This window comes from Hyla sarda, chromosome 2 (assembly GCF_029499605.1).
Source record: "Hyla sarda isolate aHylSar1 chromosome 2, aHylSar1.hap1, whole genome shotgun sequence".
Lineage (NCBI taxonomy): Eukaryota > Metazoa > Chordata > Amphibia > Anura > Hylidae > Hyla > Hyla sarda.
In genome coordinates, this window is record NC_079190.1 from 48,027,815 (window position 1) to 48,050,428 (window position 22,614).

The 22,614-nt window shown below is 45.3% G+C and overlaps 1 protein-coding gene across 6 annotated transcripts in view; it reads right to left on the bottom strand.

Moving 5' to 3' along the window:
• Window positions 1-22,614, bottom strand: part of ZDHHC20 (zinc finger DHHC-type palmitoyltransferase 20) — an 82,339-nt gene that overhangs the window by 36,835 nt on the left and 22,890 nt on the right. The window contains exon 1 of one of the 6 annotated variants that reach the window (XM_056561744.1): window positions 7,831-7,849. The exons of 2 other annotated variants lie outside the window; for them this stretch is intronic. The gene's annotated coding sequence lies outside the window, so the exon portion shown is untranslated. Of the gene's footprint in view, window positions 1-272; window positions 420-909; window positions 1,047-7,830; window positions 7,850-22,614 lie in introns of those variants that run through there. 3 more of the 6 variants (XM_056561741.1, XM_056561742.1, XM_056561743.1) reach the window with 3 other exon arrangements.

Sequence of the window (22,614 nt, forward strand, 5' to 3'; positions counted from 1 at the left end):
CTGTTGTGGACTGTCCATGGACCCATTCAAATGAATAGTAGCCTAAATCGCAGCAGGTTTCCTGCACCGGGAAACCCGCTGCTAATTACTAGCGTGTGAACCCACCCTAAAGCTTGTATTTATAGCTTACTCTATTTTTATAAAGAACAAAGGCGTAGTCAGATGACACATTATATAAAGGAACTTTGTCATATATGGAAATTACTGGTCATACTATTAGGTAGAAGCCAGTAATACATTATTACGACAAGTGTTGGGTGCACTATATATACATTATAATGAAGATGTGAAATGGTTAATCCCAGTCAGCAATCATCAGCAGATATTGCGATAAGCCGGGTTATATTGGTCGAGTCATGCAAACAAATGACGTAAGGGAAGATTCTCAGCAGTCCGTCCACTTCCTCATCAGACATACATGCTGCCTGCAGGCCATACAAGCAATTCCTGAGATTCCAGAGAGAACGCCAGGTGAGCGCATCACCACGTATGGAGATCCACCTTCTGCAGGGAGCAGACATGGAGGACCTGGAAGAACAAGTTAGTGTCGGGGTCATGACCCAAGTCAGACCCTCACCCATTGTACAGCAAATCTGCACCACGGAAAATCAGTGTCGTGTGACTTTCCCTAACATAAGTCCCCCTAACAGTAGGGTATTCTACAGTCCTACAGCTGCCCTGATGGCTTATGGTTTGGAAGCTTTGTGAAATGGAGCAGTAAAGAAAGGGGGACTAGAGTGGGGTGAAAAGGTGATCATTAATTTTTTATAACTACAGGACTTTTGTTTAATCATTAAAGCACAACTGTCATCATATTTGGACCCCCCCCCCAGACCACTATAATGGTGCTCCAGATGATTATGGTGACTGCAGCCATACATTTATTGCTGTTTGTTCTTCTTTTCTTACTAATAAAAACCTTTTATCCAAAAGTCAGGCACAGTCGGATAGGAGTGGCTTGGGGTTCGCCAAGCCCTGCCGCTGCCACGCCTATCCTGCCTTCCAGCACTGGGACTGCTGTGTCTTACTAGGGGGTCTCAAACTGTGGCCCTCCAGATGTTGCAAAACTTCAACTTCAACATATCAAAGGACTAAAAAGGTAGCACTCCTGTAACTATAGACATCCAACTGATCATCTAAGGCAGGGGTCTCAAACTGTGGCCCTCCAGACGTTGCAAAACTTCAACTCCCAGCATGCCCGGACAGCCAACGGCTGTCCGGGCATGCTGGGAGTTGAAGTTTTGCAACATCTGGAGGGCCACAGTTTGAGACCCCTGCCTTAGATGATCAGTTGGTTGTCTGGGCATGCTGGGCGTTGAAGTTTTGCAACATCTGGAGGGCCACAGTTTGAGACCCCTGCCTTAGATGATCAGTTGGATGTCTATAGTTATAGGAGTGCTACCTTTTTAGTCCTTTGATAGGTATCTGATGCCGGTCCAGAGTGGCCACAACTACCTGGCTACCACACTATTCATCCCATCTGGATATGGTGGTCACCTCTCCAAGCAGGACAGGGATCAGGATATCCCGATTCTCAACCTAGCCACAGGTCTTAGAAGCGGACACCCCTTTAAAAAGGACAATACAATCTATTCACTGGTCTCCCCTATAGGTCTTCTTATCAATCTATATAAATAAATAAATAATAAGTGTGATTTTGATCTGTTTTTCCATATTCTGGCACTTGGTAGGTGGATGCTGGTGTCGCCCCATCATCCATACACACTACTATCCCATCTACAGGCCGGCATGTAAGGAGATCCAGCAGAGAATCCTGCCGACGGCTGCATCAGTTCCTAGGCAACAGCGAAAAACTATTTTGCCTTTAGAAGACTATTCCTACGAGAGTCGTAATGATTCTCCAATGAATTATCAAGGATGTTCTCTATTACTAGTGAGAGTGATTTTTATTTCCACTTCTGTCTCTATTACAGTAGAACCTAGAGAGAAAAACAATAGATCTTTACACAAGGAAGGAACAACGTACAGAAGCTTGTACTACGACCCAGTCTTAAAAGGAAGACGCAGAAAGTCTGTCTTGGAGGTCTTCTGGAGTCTGTACTGGCCCCGTAAAGGTCACCACCAGAAGCATCTGATCTGCCAACCCACAACTTCTGTGACCATACTCTGGAAGCCTTTATCGTCACATGGTGGTCAAAATCACAGAATATATGAGAATTCCTTAAAGTGTACCTGTCGTAATTCAAAATTTTTTATGTACAACAAAGAGAAATGTCCAGCGCTGCTCCCGTTAAAAGAAAGAGGTTTATTCCGAATACACCAAGGTACAAGACTGTAAAGGTAGACACAGGTGACGCGTCGGAACGAGCCGAAACGCGTCACCTGTGTCTACCTTACCGTCTTGTACCTTATTGTATTCGGAATAAACCTTATTCTTTTAACGGGAGCAGCGCTGGACATTTCTCTTTGTTGTACATATCTACCGTGGTATAGTCTGCACCAGTCCGGGCGCTGTAGGACACAGGAGGTGATCTGAATGCTCGCACCATACAGCTATTGAAAAACTTTTTATATATTGTAGATAATACCATTATATGTCTATATGTAATATACAATGGTTAAAAAAATTGTATATTGTTGGGTTAAAAATGTTGTCCCTGCAGCTATTGCCTGTATGTCCCTGTGAGGAGATCAAATACAGGGCTCTGTGCAGGCCCCGCTTGTCCTCAGTGCACAGAGCCCCGCTTGTCCTCAGTGCACAGAGCCCCGCTTGTCCTCAGTGCACAGAGCCCCGCTTGTCCTCAGTGCACAGAGCCCCGCTTGTCCTCAGTGCACAGAGCCCTTCTTGTCTTCAGTGTACAGAGCCCTGCTTGTCCCCAGCGCACAGAGCCCCGCTTTTCCTGCCCACACTACCTGTATTTGGAACCCTCACAGAGACAAACGGGCAATAGCTGTAGGAACGAAATTCTACACCTTTTTTTTTAACCAATGTATATTACAAATATACATATAATGGTATTATGTACATTATATAAAAAGTTTTTGTTAACGACAGGTACACTTTAAAGGGCCCCGTCAGCACAGTTCTGCTAATCTAACAGAAAATTCCCAGATTATACTTAACCATAACTAAGGCTATGTTCACATTGGGCAGATACACTGTAGATTTCTACAGCTGATTTGTGGGTGGAAAATCCATGCAATAGTTGATAGCTTAAAAAACTCTGATCTACATTATGAGAAAGTATGGAAATTAACCTGTGGTGTGGAATTTTACATCTCCACAGCATGTAAACCTATCAGCAGTTTTGAGGACCATACAGAGATCGGTGAGTGAAGTACAACCATAACTGGTGTAGGTAGGTAGGTAGGCATTGTTGAAGCTCCTGGCAGCTGCAAGTGCCCAGGGCGGGATCTTCTTGTAAAGTGCCCAGGGCGGGATCTTCTTGTAAAGTGTCCAGGCGTGGGATTTTCTTGTAAAGTGTCCTGGCGTGGGATCTTCTTGTAAAGTGTCCAGGCGTGGGATCTTCTTGTAAAGTGTCCTGGCGTGGGATTTTCTTGTAAAGTGTCCAGGCGTGGGATCTTCTTGTTAAGTGTCCTGGCGTGAGATCTTCTTGTAAAGTGTCCAGGCGTAGGATCTTCTTGTTAATTGTCCAGGCGTGGGATCTTCTTGTTAAGTGTCCAGGCGTGGGATCTTCTTGTTAAGTGTCCAGGCGTGGGATCTTCTTGTAAAGTGTCCAGGCGTGGGATCTTCTTGTTAAGTGTCCAGGCGTGGGATCTTCTTGTAAAGTGTCCAGGCGTGGGATCTTCTTGTTAAGTGTCCTGGCGTGGGATCTTCTTGTAAAGTGTCCAGGCGTAGGATCTTCTTGTTAATTGTCCAGGCGTGGGATCTTCTTGTTAAGTGTCCAGGCGTGGGATCTTCTTGTTAAGTGTCCAGGCGTGGGATCTTCTTGTAAAGTGTCCAGGCGTGGGATCTTCTTGTTAAGTGTCCTGGCGTGGGATCTTCTTGTTAAGTGTCCTGGCGTGGGATCTTCTTGTTAAGTGTCCAGGCGTGGGATCTTCTTGTTAAGTGTCCAGGCGTGGGATCTTCTTGTTAAGTGTCCTGGCGTGGGATCTTCTTGTTAAGTGTCCTGGCGTGGGATCTTCTTGTTAAGTGTCCTGGCGTGGGATCTTCTTGTTAAGTGTCCTGGCGTGGGATCTTCTTGTTAAGTGTCCTGGCGTGGGATCTTCTTGTTAAGTGTCCTGGCGTGGGATCTTCTTGTTAAGTGTCCTGGCGTGGGATCTTCTTGTTAAGTGTCCAGGCGTGGGATCTTCTTGTTAAGAAACCAGGCGTGGGATCGTCTTGTTAAGTGTCCTGGCGTGGGATCTTCTTGTTAAGTGTCCAGGCGTGGGATCGTCTTGTTAAGAATCCAGGCGTGGGATCTTCTTGTTAAGTGTCCTGGCGTGGGATCTTCTTGTTAAGTGTCCTGACGTGGGATCGTCTTATGAGATGCCCAGAGCTCTCTGTATAAAGAGTGTCTGTCCGGGCATGCTGGAAGTTGTAGTTTTGTAACAGCTGGAGTGGTCACTAAGTGCCTGTATGGAGGTTTCTCCCCTGATTAATATACATGGATCCAATTTACTAATGGAGAATATCCCTTTGGAGTACCATAGGATATTATTACCCTACATTACATCCATCATCAGACTTGATATACGATTTTGAGCATACGGCCTTAGGAAAAAATTGCATTTATTTTTATGTGGAGGCAGGAGGTGCATTGTATTTCCTACCACCTATCTGCTTTCATTACAGAACATACCTACATGGTTAATAAAAAAGAAAAACATATATACACGCACACACACACACACGTGTATATATTACATAATTCCTATTTAATACAAGACAAGTAGAACCAACACACAGAGCAGCAGTCTCCACTACAATATTACTATGTACCCTCGCACATTTGGGAGCTTCCACATCGTTTTTCTTTCAGGGCTCTGTGTGACTCCACGCGCTGCCACATGTCCCTCCACATCATGTGTCGCTTCAGTACCTCACCTAATAGAGCCGCCGCATACATGTCTCTAGGCTGCAGGTGATGGATGAGGGACCCTGGTAATAACAGTCACACCATGTGCCGCCCCCCCCAATCAGGTAAAAAGCATAGAGACTAGTGCAGCCATGTAAGATACAGCTCTCTAATAAAGGAGCCACGCATAGCACATATATTGAATGTATATATGGCGCTATAAATACCGCCCCTGTTCTGCTGATGGAAGAGCAGGAATGATTTGACTGTAACCTCCTGCTTTATCCTAATATATGTAAAAGTTTCACATAAAGTACAGAGCTAAAACAAAATTCAGCTTACGGCCTCATGCACACAGCAGTGTGCCGCCATATGGTGCTCCCTAGGATGCTTCTGCAATGCACAAGAATTGCTTCTGGGGGAGAATTACACTATAATACAGTGCATGATAAAGCGAGACGTATGGAGAAAGAAAGCATGAAATCAGAGGTGTACGGAGATAAAGTAGGGACCTACTGAAGTCTATGCCTCACATAATACGCCTGTGTGCACCAGATCTAAAAGTGAAGGTTATATTTAGAGATGAGCGAAGTTACAGTGATTCGATTCGTCACGAACTTCTCGGCTTGGCAGTTGCTGACTTCATCCTGCATAAATGAGTTCAGCTTTCAGGTGTTCCGGTGGCTGGAAAAGGTGGATACAGTCCTAGGAGAGAGTCTCCAGACCACCGGAGTACCTGAAAGCTGAACTAATTTATGCAGGATGAAGTCAGCAACTGCCGAGCCGAGAGGTTCGTGACGAATCAAATCACTGTAACTTCACTCATCTCTAGTTTTATTATATATCCCATATTTACATACAGGTAAACAGGTGGGCCGAATAATACTAATCATATAGGTAACACAGGTAGAATAGAAGGGAGTACAGTACCCTAACGTTTTCCACATTTTAGAGTGTGCTCTTGTTTTACCGTATATCCTGTTTTTGGGAATTCTGCAGCCTACAAGATCTAGAGCCGTACCCAATGACACTGATATGCGTCTGTGTAACTGCATGATATGCATTAAAGGGGTACTCTGCCCCTAGACATCTTATCCCCTATCCATAGGATAGGGGATAAGATGTTTGATCACAGGGGTCCTGCCGCTGGGGACACCCACAATCTCAGCTGAGACATCGCCAGACATCTGGTGCATGGAGCAAACCTCACTCCGTGCCGGATGACTGGGGATGCGGGGCGGAGGCTCGTGATGTAACGGCCACGCCCCCTCAATGCAAGTCCTGGGGTTCCTGGGGGGGTTCCTGGGGCACCTGGGGTTCCGCAGCAGAGATCACAGGGGGTCCCCAGCGGCGGTACCCACAAAATCAGACATCTTATCCCCTATCCTTTGGATAGGGGATAAGATGTCTAGGGGCAGAGTATCCCTTTAAAAGGGGTACTCCGGCGCTTGAACATCTTATCCCCTATCCAAAGGATAGGGGATAAGATGTCTGATTGTGTGGGTACCGCCGCTGGGGACCCCCTGTGATCTTGCACTTCACACCCCGTTAAAATCAGCTGTCACGTCCCCTTCCATAGGCTTGCATTGAGGGGGGCAGTGCGTGACATCACATGGGGCGGAGCCTTGACGTCACAATGCTCCGGCCCCGTGATCGACAGTAATCAGACCCAGAGCGAACACGCTCTGGGGACTGATTTTAACGGGGTGCGGCGTGCAAGATCACGGAGGTCCCCAGCGGCATAGGGGATAAGATGTCTAAGCGCCGGAGTACCCCTGAAGGACCTCCTATATGCTGGCTTTACATGTGCCTGCTCGGAGTGGCAACACGGGTTAAAATTTGTACACACGTTTTGATACAGTTTAGTCAGGTTTTGAGGAATCAGTTCTTCATCAAAAACCTGATACGGGAACTGTATTGCAAAAACGTGGTGTGAATGTACCCTAAGGGAGTAACAAACCGCGTAAAACAAGTCGGGCACATTCAGCTTTCTAAACAACTCCGGTGGCCGTAAGCACAATGAAATATCTGGCACATCTTGTAGACCTTGTCACCCCAAGCCTCACTTATCAGCATGTGCCAGGACATATTTCCCAGGTTTAATCTCCGTTCTATCCTCCCTAACTATCTGGGCCACATTCCCAAAATGAATATATTCTCAGACGGGAGAGGGAGATTTATCAAAACCGGTCTAGAGGAAAAGCAGTTGAGTTGCCCATAGCAACCAATCAGATCGCTTCTTTCATTTCTGAAAAGGCTTTTTCAAAAATGAAAGAAGCAAGCTGATTGGTTGCTATGGGCAACTCAACTACTTTTCCTCTAGACCGGTTTTGATAAATCTCCCCCTAAAGAGTGGCCCTAAACCGTTCCGGATAGCCTTGCCAATAGAAGACTTCGGTCTGTGGGAACGCTTCCCTACTCTTGGGATTGCGTGTATCTTAGTCAATTACGGTCAATAGAGATGCAGTCGCAGCTGCCCGTAGAAAGTCGTAAATAAAACGTGTGGATTTATGGTCTTTTATAGTTCACACCACACACTCGGCACATCCCGGGGGTCTTTCTATAAGTCTGCATTTCACACCCCTCCCCTGGCTTCCCATCAAACAACCCCTACAAAGACCCTCTGTCACCAAACATGTCCTGTGCCGTCCCACCCAAACGTCTGGCTCTTAGAACCCAGGCCAAACCAGAAATGTGGGCGCCAACACCCCTGTCCCATAATATGACAAGGGACCATTTCCCAAGGGTCGATAGTTGACTCTTTCTGCTACTGTTTTAGACAAGAATATAATTCTGCTATGCACAGTACATGTATTAAAAAGCATAGAGCAGTGGTCTCCAAACGGTGCACCTGCAGCTGTTGCAAAACTACAACTCCCAGGTTGCCCGGACAGCCAACGGCCTAAGGGTCAATGTTTGACTTTCTGCTACTGTTTTAGGCCCCTTTCACACTACAGGTATCATCCTGTATAAAACTCTGTTAATAGTCCCGGCAAAAAGTCCTGAAAACGGCTGTGAAAAAAATCCCATTCATGTCAATGGGATTTTTTTGAACATCCTTTGACATTAGTAAAAATGGACATAACTGATGCAAGTTATTTTTGCCGGCACAGAAGACGGTGCATGCACTCATTTTTGGTCCAGCAAACAAAAAAAGGTGAAAAAACGGACGTTAAAATTTAATATTGAAGTCTATGGGAACTGGATGTACAAAAAAAAAATATAATAATATCCTTTATCATCAGTTATTGTCAGGTATTTGAATATCCTTTTTCTTGCATGCTCAGATCAGCTTTACAAAAAAAGGGTTAAAAAACTTAATAAAAAAAAAAAAAAAAAAACAGATATAACTGGTAATAACGGATGATAATGGATGCACAACATCGTTTTTTTAAAGAAAAAAAAACATTAAAAATAACGGATGATGGTCATCAGTTATCATCAGTTTTTTTTTTTCCCATCCGTTATTGTAGAATAACGGCAGTAAAAAAGTAGGATGATACCTGTAGTGTGAAAGGGGCCTTAGACACGAATATAAATTCTGCTATGTACGGTACATGTAATAAAAAGCATAGAGCAGTGGACTCCAAACGGTGGACCTGCAGCTGTTGCAAAACTACAACTCCCAGCATGTTGGACTATATAGTAGTGTATAGTATAGGTCAGTGTTTCCCAACTAGGGGTGCCTCCAGCTGTTGCAAAACTACTACTCCCAGCATGCCCGGACAGCCGTTGGCTGTCCGGGCATGCTGGGAGTTGTAGTTTTGCAACAGCTGCAGTTCCACCGTTTGGAGACTACTGGCATAGAGCATAGTATACAGATGCGGCCGGTCTTCCAACGTTACTGTGATGTAATGTGGATTATACAGGATATCCCCTCACTTTCACCGCACCTCGTATCCTGTCATTACTGAGAGCCGCTTATGTTTTTCAATGGGTATCATGGAGGGGGATCCCCACTTGTGCCCCCCCCCCACACACACACACCAGAGGGCTGTAGTGCCTTGAATAGATGCCGCCATGATACAATAGCGTACTTCCGAAACAATTGACAAGCTGGAAGTGGAACACTTAACACCGGTGTAAACAGACACAATAATCTACACAGGCAGGTGCACACTTCTAAGCGTACATCCGAGACATAGTAACACGACGCTCAGCGATAAGCGCCACACGGACACATTGCTTCCATTAAATACAACTAACAGGCCGTGTATTGTAATACCGACACTGCAGACACGGTTGGATGGCTGTGATGGGATGACCTGTAGTGATGAGACTTCCACCTCTCCCTGCAAAGCCACAGGACTTAAAGGGGTACTCCGCCCCTAGACATCTTATCCCCTATCCAAAGGATAGGGGATAAGATGTCAGATCCCCGGAGTCCCGCTTCTGGGGACCCCGGGGATCGCTGCTGCAGCACCCCGCTATCATTACTGCGCAGAACGAGATCGCTCTGCACGTAATGACGGGCAATACAGGAGCCAGAGCATCGTTACGTCACGGCTCCGCCCCTCTTGACATCACGGCACGCCCCCGTCAATACAAGCCTATGGGAAGGTGGCGTGTCGGTCATCACGCCCCCCTGCCATAGACTTGCATTAAGGGGACGGGCCGTGATGTCATGAGGGGAGGAGCCATGACGTCACGCTGCTCCGTCCCCTGTATCGCCCGTCATTACACACACCTTTGGATAGGGGATAAGATGCCAGGGGCGGTGTACCCCTTTAAAGGGGTAAAAAATTATTATTATTTTTTTTAAATCAACTGGTGCCAGAAAGTTAAACAGATTTGTAAATTACTTCTATTAAAAAATCTTAATCCTTCCAGTACTTATAAGCTGCTGTATGCTCCAAAGAAAGTTCTTTTTGAATTTCCTTTCTGTCTGACCACAGTGCTCTCTGCTGACACCTGCTGTGTATGCCTTGTGCTTACCTGTTTTAGCTGATGTGGCAGCCATGATTTTCAGCTATTTTGTATTTCCTCCATGGAAATGATCCATTTCCCATAATGCCTCTGGCTGTGCAGAGAGAGGACGTGGAGTTTTCAAGAGATTTCAAGTGGGTTGGGGTCAGTTTACATCATGTACAGTTTTGATGTGCTTATTTAATGAAATTGATTGACCTATAATCAAGAGTTTAGGTGCTTTATGAAAAGGTCAAGCATTCGGGCTACATAAAATGTTGCACTTTTACTGCATTTTTGTAGTGTTTTTACAGCACTTTTGCTGTGTATTTGGAAAATGGCGGTTTTAATTACTTGTATTTATTGTGATTCGTGCAATCACAGTTAAATAGCATAATTTTGTCATGATTTTAGGAAGTGTAAAACTACTGTATATCCTGATCTAATAGAGATAGCAGCAGCAGTATACAGATAGAGCTGTAGAGGAGATATAGAACTACTATATATCCTGATCCCATCGAGATAGCAGCAGTATACAGATAGAGCTGGAGGGAAAGTGTATAACTACTATATATCCTGATACCATAGAGATAGCAGCAGTATACAAATAGAGCTGGAGGGAAGGTATAGAACTACTATACAGTATATCCTTATCCCATAGAGATAGCAGCAGCAGTATACAGATAGAGCTGTAGAGGAGGTATATAACTACTATATATCCTGATACCATACAGATAGCAGCAGTATACAAATAGAGCTGGAGGGAAAGTGTATAACTACTATATATCCTGATACCATAGAGATAGCAGCAGCATACAGATCTGGAAGGGGAGGGGTCTGTGAACAGCCAGGAGAGATCTGATGAGGCGATGATGTCATCCTGTAGCTCACAGGAAGTCGGCTGACCCAAGACTGACTGACCACTTCCTCTGTCGCACAGTGAGGGTCAGGTTGGTGATCACATGACCAGTTACAGTAATAAACTGTATGGATGCAGTTGTGCTGGAAGAAACAGATGGCACTGTAGGAATAGTGATGATAAGTTTGCATGATATTGGGGGGGGGGGGGAAACGACATCTGGAGTTCTTTTTTAACAGGTATCCCTTTAACACCCTCATATTACACAGCAGCCAGACTGACACAAAGTGACGGATCGCGGTCCTCTGCTTGTGGTATACACTGTGCCTATTCACAAATCAGAAACGTACAAGGGGATTAGGTATCTAAGGCGCACGTTCCTGAAACCAGTTCTGCTTACTTTGCGTAGCAAAACTATGCAGCACTAGGCCTAATGACTAATGTCAGTCCATAGGTGTGGCCCTCTTCTCAAAAGAGATCACCTTGGACATTCCTTTATGCAGGACATATAATCTTCTACGGATCTTTTGGTGCCCTATTTATAAAGTGAGATATATTATATATATATATATATATATATATATATATATATATATATATATATATATATGTGCGCGCAAGAAATTCCCCTCAAATACTATCATTAGAAAGAATTCGGGTAGAAGAGCTGTCATGGTGCACATCTACAATCTTGCATAATGATCTGATTGCTTCTCAGCATAATATCAAAAACTAACAGGTTGTTAGTATACATTTTGATCAAAAAGTACAAGCCCACTCGCCACGTCAAGGCCACCTATCCAGAGTGGGTCCCTAACGTCCCTAGCATAAAATGGCGCAGCACCGGGCGGCGACCACCACCGCCGCAACGCCAATGCCCACAGGGGGGGAAACGACCCACTGGCAGAGCAGCCCCAATGCCACTCAAACCAGTCTATGAGCCGCACCCCCCCCCCCGCAGACACGGCGCCACGGCAGCAACGGACACCGCACAGCACCACACCAGTGTGAACAGGGATGTAATAGCTCACTTACCATACTCTCCCAGTCAGACTGGGAGGCAGCTAGGAAAGAAATGGCCCATGTGCAGCTAACTACTGCTTATATAGGGTTGGGCTGAGGGGGTGGGGAAGAGTGCAGCACATGTTAAAACAAAGAAAAAGGAGGGGATAGAATTCTAGTGTGAATTCGGTGGTGGTCGCCGCTCGGTGCTGCGCCATTTTATGCTAGGGACATTAGGGACCCACTCTAAATAGGTGGCCTTGACGTGGCGAGTGGGCTTGTACTTTTTGATCAAAATGTATACTAACAACCTGTTAGTTTTTGATATTATGCTGAGAAGCAATCAGATCATTATACAAGATTGTAGATGTGCACCATGTCTGTTTTTCTACCCGAATTCACACTGTGATTTCTATCCCCTCTTTTTTTTTGTTTGAACATGTTGTCTGCACTCTTCCCCACCCCCTCAGCCCAACCCTATATAAGTAGTAGATAGCTACACATGGGTCATTTCTTTCCTAGCAGCCTCCCAGTCTGACTGGGAGAGCATGGTAAGCGAGCCATTACACCCTGTTCACACTGGTGTGGTGCTGTGCGGTGTCCGTTACTGCCGTGGCTGCGGGGGGGGGTGCGGCCCATAGACTGGTTTGAGTGGCAGTGGGGCCGCTCTGCCGGTGGGTCATTCCCCCCTGTGGGCATTGGTGTCGCGGCGGTGGTGGTCGCCGCTCGGTGCTGCACCATTTTATGCTAGGGACGTTAGGGACCCACTCTAAATAGGTGGCCTTCACGTGGCAAGTGGGCTTGTACTTTTTGATCAAAATGTATACTAACAACCTGTTAGTTTTTGATATTATGCTGAGAAGCAATCAGATCATTATACAAGATTGTAGATGTGCACCATGTCTGTTTTTCTACCCGAATTCACACTATCATTAGAAAACTGCACATAAAGCAGTGTTTTCCAAACAGTGTGTCTCCAGCTGTTGCAAAACTACAACTCCCAGCATGCCCGGACAGCCAGCGGCTGTCCGGGCATGCTGGGAGTTGTAGTTTTGCAACAGCTGGAGACACACTGTTTGGAAAACGCTGACAAAGTATCAAATCCTTCATGGCTGACCCAACCAATAATAAGGTAACATAAGATGTGAATTCTGATTTTCTGTACTGTCATATAAGGAGCACAAAAACTCAATTCATGGCTGTAACTGATCCGTCACACGAAAGACACCAGCAGCGCTGACTTAAAGGGGTTCTCCACCATAAGGTGATTTTAGTACGTACCTGGTAGACAGTAATGGACATGCTTAGGAAGGATCTACACTTATCTTGGGGGTAAATGGCTATGTTCTGAGATTACCGTAATACTGTGGCTAGCTTTTTGTGAACTTGTATTTCCTGTTTGACTTTTCTTTTTTGCCTACAAATCCCATAATTCCATTTTCCTCCCTCCCACACATCAGCCACCCCACCCATTGAAACATAAACGAGCTGCATCCATTCAAAAGACCTGTGGTTTTCAATCAGGGTGCCTACAGCTGTTGCATTAGTTGCAGATTGATCTCTCTCCCACCAAGCGATCCCTCCACCCATTGACTAGTGAGTCAGGTCTCGGCCGCATTGCAAGCTGGGAAAAATCCGAGACAACAGTCATTTTGTATGCTGCTAAAAATAAATATTGGGGTGAAAATCGCATACAAATTGTGAGAAAACCGTCACACACAGGTACAGACACTGTATTATGAACTACACTAACTTTACAGCCCCTGTAGCATAGTCAAATAAAAAATAAAAAAGATCCTGGAATACCCCTTTAAAATGGTTGCGTGTTAGGTTGCACTGTAGTGTCCATTGTTCTGATGGGAAGCTTAGCGTTGCAGTTGCGTTATTCTTCTGACATTGATGGCAAATCTAATCCACGTGTAGTAGATGATGGGCCAAATATATTTTATGAATAGATGTCTAAAATGTGTTTAATGTAAAATACACACAAATTTGTTAACGGCGGCCAAGTCCGTATATGACACAAACGTCTATATACCGGTCACTGTGTAACCTATTCAACACATACCAGGTTGTTGACCGCGGCCATGTCCGTATATGACACAAACGTCTATATACCGGTCACTGTGTAACCTACTGAACACATACCAAGTTGTTGACCGTGGCCATGTCCGTATATGACACAAACGTCTATATACCGGTCACTGTGTAACCTACTGAACACATACCAAGTTGTTGACCGTGGCCATGTCCGTATATGACACAAACGTCTATATACCGGTCACTGTGTAACCTATTGAACACATAGTAAGTTGTTGACCACGGCCATGTCCGTATATGACACAAACATCTATATACCGGTCACTGTGTAACCTACTGAACACATACCAAGTTGTTGACCGTGGCCATGTCCGTATATGACACAAACGTCTATATACCGGTCACTGTGTAACCTATTGAACACATAGTAAGTTGTTGACCGCGGCCATGTCCGTATATGACACAAACGTCTATATACCGGTCACTGTGTAACCTATTCAACACATACCAAGTTGTCGACCGCGGCCATGTCCGTATATGACACAAACGTCTATATACCGGTCACTGTGTAACCTACTGAACACATACCAAGTTGTTGACCGCGGCCATGTCCGTATATGACACAAACGTCTATATACCGGTCACTGTGTAACCTATTGAACACATACTAAGTTGTTGACGGGGGCCATGTCCGTATATGACACAAACGTCTATATACCGGTCACTGTGTAACCTATTGAACACATACTAAGTTGTTGACGGCGGCCATGTCCGTATATGACACAAACGTCTATATACCGGTCATTGTGTAACCTATTGAACACATACTAAGTTGTTGACCGTGGCCATGTCCGTATATGACACAAACGTCTATATACCGGTCACTGTGTAACCTATTCAACACATACCAAGTTGTCGACCGCGGCCATGTCCGTATATGACACAAACGTCTATATACCGGTCACTGTGTAACCTACTGAACACATACTAAGTTGTTGACGGCGGCCATGTCCGTATATGACACAAACGTCTATATACCGGTCACTGTGTAACCTACTGAACACATACCAGGTTGTTGACCGTGGCCATGTCCGTATATGACACAAACATCTATATACCGGTCACTGTGTAACCTACTGAACAATGCAGCACAGCTTGAGGCCTGACAGCTGGATAAATCCTAATCCTTTAGTGCTAATCTTACCAGGATTGGACTCATCACTGGATTTCTCAGAGTAACAAGGGCAGCATTACACTGAGGGAGGCGGAGATGTTCTCACTTGTTGGAACTATGACTTCTAATGTTACAACTCCTGTACCGTGTACTGCGCCAGTCTCCGTTCTTACAGATTGCCGGATCAGGTTCTGTGTAGGTACAGATTTTCCAGATAGATACAGTGACCCCCCCCCGACCTACGATGGCCCCGACATACGATCATTTCAGCACACGATGGTCTCTCAGAGGCCATCGCACGTTGAAGGCAGCATCAACATACGATGCTTTTGTATATCGGGGCCATCGCATAAACGGCTATCCGGCAGCGCAGACTGCTTCAGCTGCTACCGGATAGCCGTTTACGGTGTGCAGTGTGCCCCGATGATCACTTACATGTCCTCGGGGCTCCGGCATGTCCTCTTCGGGGTCCCCTGCTACGCCAGCGCTCTCCTTCAACGTCATCACGTCGTCGCGCACGCCGTCCCGTCATCCAATAGGAGGGGCGTGCGTAGCAGCGACGTGATGGCGGCGATGGAGAGCGAGGATCCCGGGAAGCAGAGACGTTCCGGAGCGACGGGGACACGGTGACAGCGATGGAGGACGACATCCAGGGCAGCGGTGACTAGAGGTGACGGGTCCGGAGCGGCGGGGACAGGCGAGTATTACCTCCTATACTTTCCTTTGCACGGATCCCCCAACATACGATGGTTTCAACAAACGATGGTTCATTTGGAACGGATTACCATCGTATGCTGAGGGACCACTGTACATGGAAACAGAAAAATTACATCCGCGCACATCGAGCCATGTCAAAAACCTCTATGGGGGGTACAGAGGAAGTACACAGAAGTTATACAGTATGTGGAAACCCACGGGGGGAGATTTATCAAAACCTGTCCAGAGGAAAAGTTGCCGAGTTGCCCATAACAACCAATCAGATCGCTTCGAAGAAGCGATCTGATTGGTTGCTATGGGCAACTCGGCAACTTTTCCTCTGGACAGGTTTTGATAAATCTCCCCCGCAGGACATCCCATTTTCAATTTTGTGCATGCCTGTCCCGAATATATTATATATGGCTACCATACTGAAGAAGAGGTCTCCATTCACAACCCCCAGCATGTCCTGACAGTACAGGTGTAGTTTCCCGATCATTGAAGAGCCAGATTATAGTTATAAAGCATACATTCCCAGTCATGTTCTAAGAGTCCTAGTTGAAGTGAAACACTGGCCTTGATTTACTAAGAGTGGAGTGTAGGCTTCTTTGTGGCTTTTATTTCCACTGTATTTACTAAGGTTTCCCTACACTTTGCTTTTTTTTTTATTATTATTTTTTTTTACACATGCTCTGATCTGTAGGGTTTTCTTCTGCTCACATCCACCACATTTTCTGTGGAAACCTTAGTAAATATGTAAAGTTTTTTGTGAAAATGTTGGGGGGGGGGGGGGGGGGGGCACACCCCTTTTTCACTGCGGCCACGCCCCTTTTTCGCGTCCTCTCTGTAAAACGGGGAGTTAGTCTGGTTTTCCGGCACAAATTCTGGTGCAGAATCTGGAGCACAATCCCACAAGACATGTTTGCAATATTAAATCAGGGCCACTGACTTTAAAAGGGAAAGAAAGTAAATGGGTACTTCCTAGGCCTGCATCAGGTATGTGGGAAACAGTGAGTGGGTCCACTGAGAGCAGGTAAATCGTTTTGTTATGACCTATTATTTTTTTTAAAAATCTATTTGATGGGTCTATGGTAAAAATCTATCCCATTTGCATCTTTATTGTGAACTATTGACTCGTCCCCTTGTAATGTGCATTTGACTGACCACTGTACTGTATGGTGCAATATGCATTAGTGAAATACATTATACGTCTCTTTCCCAGTTGTTCACTGAGGATCCCGGTACCTTTAGGTGAGAAACATGTTGGGACATTTTGCTTTTTCATTAGATTTTGGACTCTATTTTCACAATATAGGTCCTAATTGTTTTTTTTTCCCACCGGGTGATTTCTTTACTAATTTGTTGTGTACACTAGACCTTTTCAGTACTCCTTGACCAATGGTGGTAAGCCTGGTGGTCCACATTAGTTTGTTTCTTGTGAATGTTTTGTATTGCCAGTTGTATCTTTTGGGCAACCAGTGTACTAGGTCATACCTGTATTTAATTTGATGGGGTATATTTGATGTGTCAGATCGCGGGGGGTCCGACCGCTGGGCACCCGTGATTTCCTTTTCCTCTTCCATAGAGCTGCATTGAAGGGGAATGTCGGCTGCTGCTTCGTGCAGCGGTCGGCACATGTCCTTTAGAAAGAGAGCCAGGGCCCCGTACAGGAGATTGCAGAGGAGCCAAGCGGTCGGATAGAGGATACGTTTTGGTATTCCGGAGTACCGCCTTAAGGGAAAGTTTGCTTTGCATATCCTTTCTTCCCAGAATTCCTAGTGGAGCATGAAGGGCCTATTCAAACAGCAGAACATCCGCCTGGAAAAGTTTTGTGCAGGGCAGGCACCGACTCGGCACTAAGACCGCTCAGACATCCGCCATCTCCATTGACAGCAATGCATGTCTAAGCAGATTCCTGTGAAACTGTGTTCTGCAACCACGGTGCCTCCAGCTGTTGCAAAACCACAGCTCCAAGCACGCCCGGACAGCCTTTGACTGGAGTTGTAGTTTAGAAACTACTGGAGGCCCCCTGGTTGCAAAACACTGCTCTGAAAGAATGAACATATTCCGCCTGCACAGTGCAGTAGAATACCATTGAAAACAATGGGAGGCTGCTGCACCTGAATTTCCGAGCAGAATCCAGCAGAAAAAATTCCCCTGTATGACTGGTCCCTTAGTCTCCACATGTCTTTCTGACGCTCTTTCGCCCCATAACATACCGGTGTGACTGGTTTGATGGACAATCGCCCAAGAGATCATGTTTACCATCACACCTGAGAGCCCCATAAAATACTTATTCACAAAGTATCCCAAATTTGTAGTCCAGTGTTTCCCAACCAGGGTGCCTCCAGCTGTTGCAAAACTACGACTCCTAGCATGCCTGGACAGCCAAAGGCTGTCCAGGCATGCTGGGAGTTGTAGTTTTGCAACAGCTGGAGGCACCCTGGTTGGGAAACACTGCTGTAGTCTATAGTTTCTGTACTTTATTTTGGGGCATAAAACGTCCATATTAGATCAGGTTGTCCTCCACTAAACTGCATTGAACTCAATGGAAAAACACCCGACAGGACACACGTGCTTGAATTTTTCCGCCATTATTATACCAGCCATAAATATAAAAGAGCTCGGTCCTTATTTGGAACAATTTTAGACCTTAAAAACATTAGTTTTTCTCAACAGGTTTTGCCATATTTTTGAAAATAACTGCTTCAGAGCACAAAAAAAAAAAATAAAAAAAAAAAGTGCTCTGTAAAGTAAAAACATGCATAAAAATAAAACCAAAATGCAACAAACGCTTGAAAATCCGAGGCTTGTTTTGCTTATTTTTGGCCCATGAAGCACACTGTATGAGCTTAGCCTAAGGCTGAGTTCACACCCAGTATTATGGTCAGTATTTAACCACTTCTGACCAAAACTACTACGTGTGATCCCAGACTTAGAGCGACGCTTCCTTCTGAGCTCTGACAGTAAAGTCTATGACACAGGGGTAGAGGGACGTTGGTGACAACAGGAAATGTGTTATTCTGAAATACCAAGGGACCGACCACACACAGAACAGGAGTCACAATACTCAGAACAGTGTTTCCCAACCAGGGTGCCTCCAGCTGTTGCAAAACTACAACTCCCAGCAAGCCCGGACAGCCAAAGGCTGTCCGGGCATGCTTGGAGTTGTAGTTTTGCAACAAACACATACATTAAATATTTATAAAAAAAAATTTTTACTCTTTTTTTTTTTTTCCCCAAAAAAACTTTTTTGCCCCACCCCCCAACCCCTCCTATGGGTGATTTTTGTTTGTTCTGAGCATGCTCAGAAGTAAAAACGGATCAAAAAACTGATTAAAAAAATGGATGCAAATGGTGACATTAACCGTTTAAAGGGGTAGTCCAGTGGTGAACAACTTATCCCCTATCCTAAGGATAGGGGATAAGTTTGAGATTGCGGGGGGTCCGACCGCTGGGGCCCCCTGCGATCTCTCTGTACGGGGGCCAGGCTCTCCGGCCAGATAGCGGGTGTCTACCTCCGCACGAAGCGGCGGCCGACACTCCCCCTCAATACATCTCTATGGCAGAGCCGGAGATTGCCGAAGGCAGCGCTTCGGCTCTGCCATAGAGTTGAATTGACGGGGCGTGTTGGCCGCCGCTTCGTGCGGAGGTCGACACGCCCCCTTCCCGCGGGCTGTCGGGGCTCCGTACAGGAGATCGCAGGGGGCCCCAGCGGTCGGACCCCCGCGATCTCAAACTTATCCCCTATCCTTAGGATAGGGGATAAGTTGTTCACCACTGGGTTCACCACTGGACTACTCCTTTAAGGACCGAGCATTTTTCCACTTTCGTTTTATCCTCCTCACCTTTTAAAAATCATAACTTTCAATTTTGCACCTGTAATCAGTCATTTTACTCAAAAATCTATGGCAAAACGAAAAAAAAAATATTGTTGTGCGACAAAATGTAAGAAAAAAAACGCCATTTTGTAACTTTTGGGGGCTTCCGTTTTTACGTCGTACATTTTTCGGTAAAAATGACACCTTATCTTTATTCTGTAGGTCCATACGACTAAAACGATACCCTACTTATATAGGTTTGATTTTGTGCAGGAAAATTTATACGTTTTAAAATTGTCATCTTCTGACCCCTATAATTTTAATTTTTCCGAGTAAGGGGCATTTTTTTTTGCGCCGTGATCTGAAGTTTTTATCGGTACCATTTATCTATTGATCAGAATTTTTGATCGCTTTTTATAAATTTTTTCACGATAGAAAAAGTGACCAAAAATACACTATTTTTCAATTTGGAATTTTTTTTGTGCGTACGCCATTGGCCGTGTGGTTTAATTAACTGTATATTTTTATAATTCAGACATTTTTGCACACGGCGATATGACCTATGTTTATTTTTATTTACACTTTTTTTTTTATGGGAAAAGGGGGGTGATTCAAACTTATTAGGGAAGGGGTTAAATGATCTTTATTCACTTGTCTTTTGTTGCAATGTTATAGCTCCCATAAGGAGCTATAGCATTGCACACACTGATCTTTTACATTGATCAATGGTTTCTCATAGGAAACCATCAATGATTCTGCCGCTTGACTCAGGCACTGAGTAGTCGTTTGGCGATCTGACAGTGAGGAGGCAGGTAAGCACCCTCCTGCTGTCCTACAGCTGTTTGGGATGCCGCGATTTCCCTGCCGCAATCCCGAACAGCTCAACCGGCAGCAGTTTACTTTCATTTTAGACGTGGCGTTCAACTTTGAACACTGCTTCTAAAGGGTTAATAGCGCACGGCACTGCGATCAGTGCCGTGCGCTATTAGCCATGGGTCCCGGCCATTGCTAGGTGCCGGGCCCGACCCGCTACGGCGTGGCCCCTACTTTATATTAAGGGAGAGGACTTAGGACGTACCAGTACTTCCTTGGTCCTTAAGGGGTTAAAGGCTCATCCATTTTCCATAGACTTCAATGTTAAATTTATTGTATCCGTTTTTTCGACAGAAGAAAAAATACTGCTTGTGCCGTTTTTTCTGCCGTCAAAAAAAACTGAAATGAGTGCAGACGTGTACAAACTGATGTAAACGGATTCTAACAAAAATCCCATTGACATGAATAAAAAAAAAAAATTAATCTGCTGCAGGAACGGAACCGAAACGGGGATAAAAAAAAACAAAAATGGAGACAAACGGCAGTGTGAACGCACCCTAAAACAACAGTGCATGAACCAGGTCTCATTCACACTTACATATGGAAATACTAGCTAATATATTGTATCATGGTTTCTGGGAGTTTTCTTTAAACTGACTTTCACACCGACACCGTGCCCCTACCGTAAACGGCCGTCAGGCTCTTTTTTTGCCTTTAACATCCATTATCAGGACGGGGCACAACGGCAACAATGGGACCTGGTTCCCATTGACTATAATGGGATCCCGTCATTGCAAGCACTATTTTTTCTCCCGCTATTCTCCCCTCCTTTCTTGACGTCCGCTGCATGCCGGGTCACAACGGCAGTGTGAAAGGGGCCTATGGCTGGGTTCACATATGTCAGGTGTCCGGCATAGTTTTCCTACGGCGTGCACCAGAGGAAGAACTGATTCCATTTATTTAGATGGGACAGTTCACAATCATCCAGTCTCTCTATTTTGACGCCAGATGGTTGGACTCGCCAAACAGCACCAGACAAGCCGGTGGATGCCTGATGCTACACAACTGATGCACATGGTCATCAGTTGCAGCATAAGTTGCATCAAGATTTAGGCTGAGTTCACCTATGCCGGATGTGTGTGAACCCGGCCTTATAGCACTTCTATCTAAAAGGTGTCTGATCACAGGGGTTCCTTCTGATTGGACCCCTATGATCTTAAGAACAGACCCAGAGTCCTTAACAGAAATGTGGGACCCAGTTGAAGGTGGTCCTGGTATTCAGAAACCTTGCGATCAGACTCTTACATTGCAAACTTCAGGACTTCAACTCCCATCAGAGGTTCAGGTTCCTCACAGCCTAAAGCCCAGTGACACCAGTGTTGATTTTGGCCAAACTGAAAACCTTAAATAGCCAGAAAGGGAATGAAAAGCCCCACTACCAAACTGCCTTTCATTCCATAAAAAGTCAGGCCTGAAAACAGACTTTACCAAAATCCTCAGCAGCCATGGTCTGCTAGGTATTCAACTATTCCTGGATTCCTCCTATCTCACCCAGCTTTCCCTGAATGAGATGTGCTCTTCCTGAAACCTATATACGGCAGGTAGCTTGGGGAAATATAGCTATCCCTGGCCACCACACTGTCTCACAACACATTATATACTAACCTACTAGGACACTGTACACACATACAATATATTTATAACAAAGCATGTTAAAACCCAACAAATCTGATCCTTCAACTGATCCCTGACATCTGCGCGGCCCCATTCACATAAGAGGGTCAGAGGCGGGTTCAGCCAACATGTGTCTGTAGAGTAAGACCAGCTTCAGTGTTCGGCAGTCATAGCTGAATTAAAAAAATTTACCTGTAAAGTGCTATGGAGACAGAGCAGGACGCTTTGGTTTTTGTTGCACAGTTATGAGCATCCGGGAGCACAGACCACAGCAATTTACAGGCTGACTTGAACATAAAAGTAATGTAGAAAAATGATTAATGTGCACAGTGCTGCACTATAATCTAACTTTACTGTATACGCAGTAACATGACAGGAACACAGAGGCAACAAGATTTCGCACGCGACGCCACAGCTGAGGGGCATCTTGTTCTTCTAGATGAAGTGTGGCTATAGGAAAAGATGGGAGGGGTTGGCGGCCATAGTGGTGCTCCTAGAGATATTGTCACCCCCCCCCCCCAAAGGGCATACATATTGAATAAAAATGCAGCACATGAAGATACTAAAAAGGTAACACCCATTACACTATAGCGTCCTCTATTCAGCGACACCAGCAGATACATTTAGCCAAAACTGGTGATAGATTCCCTT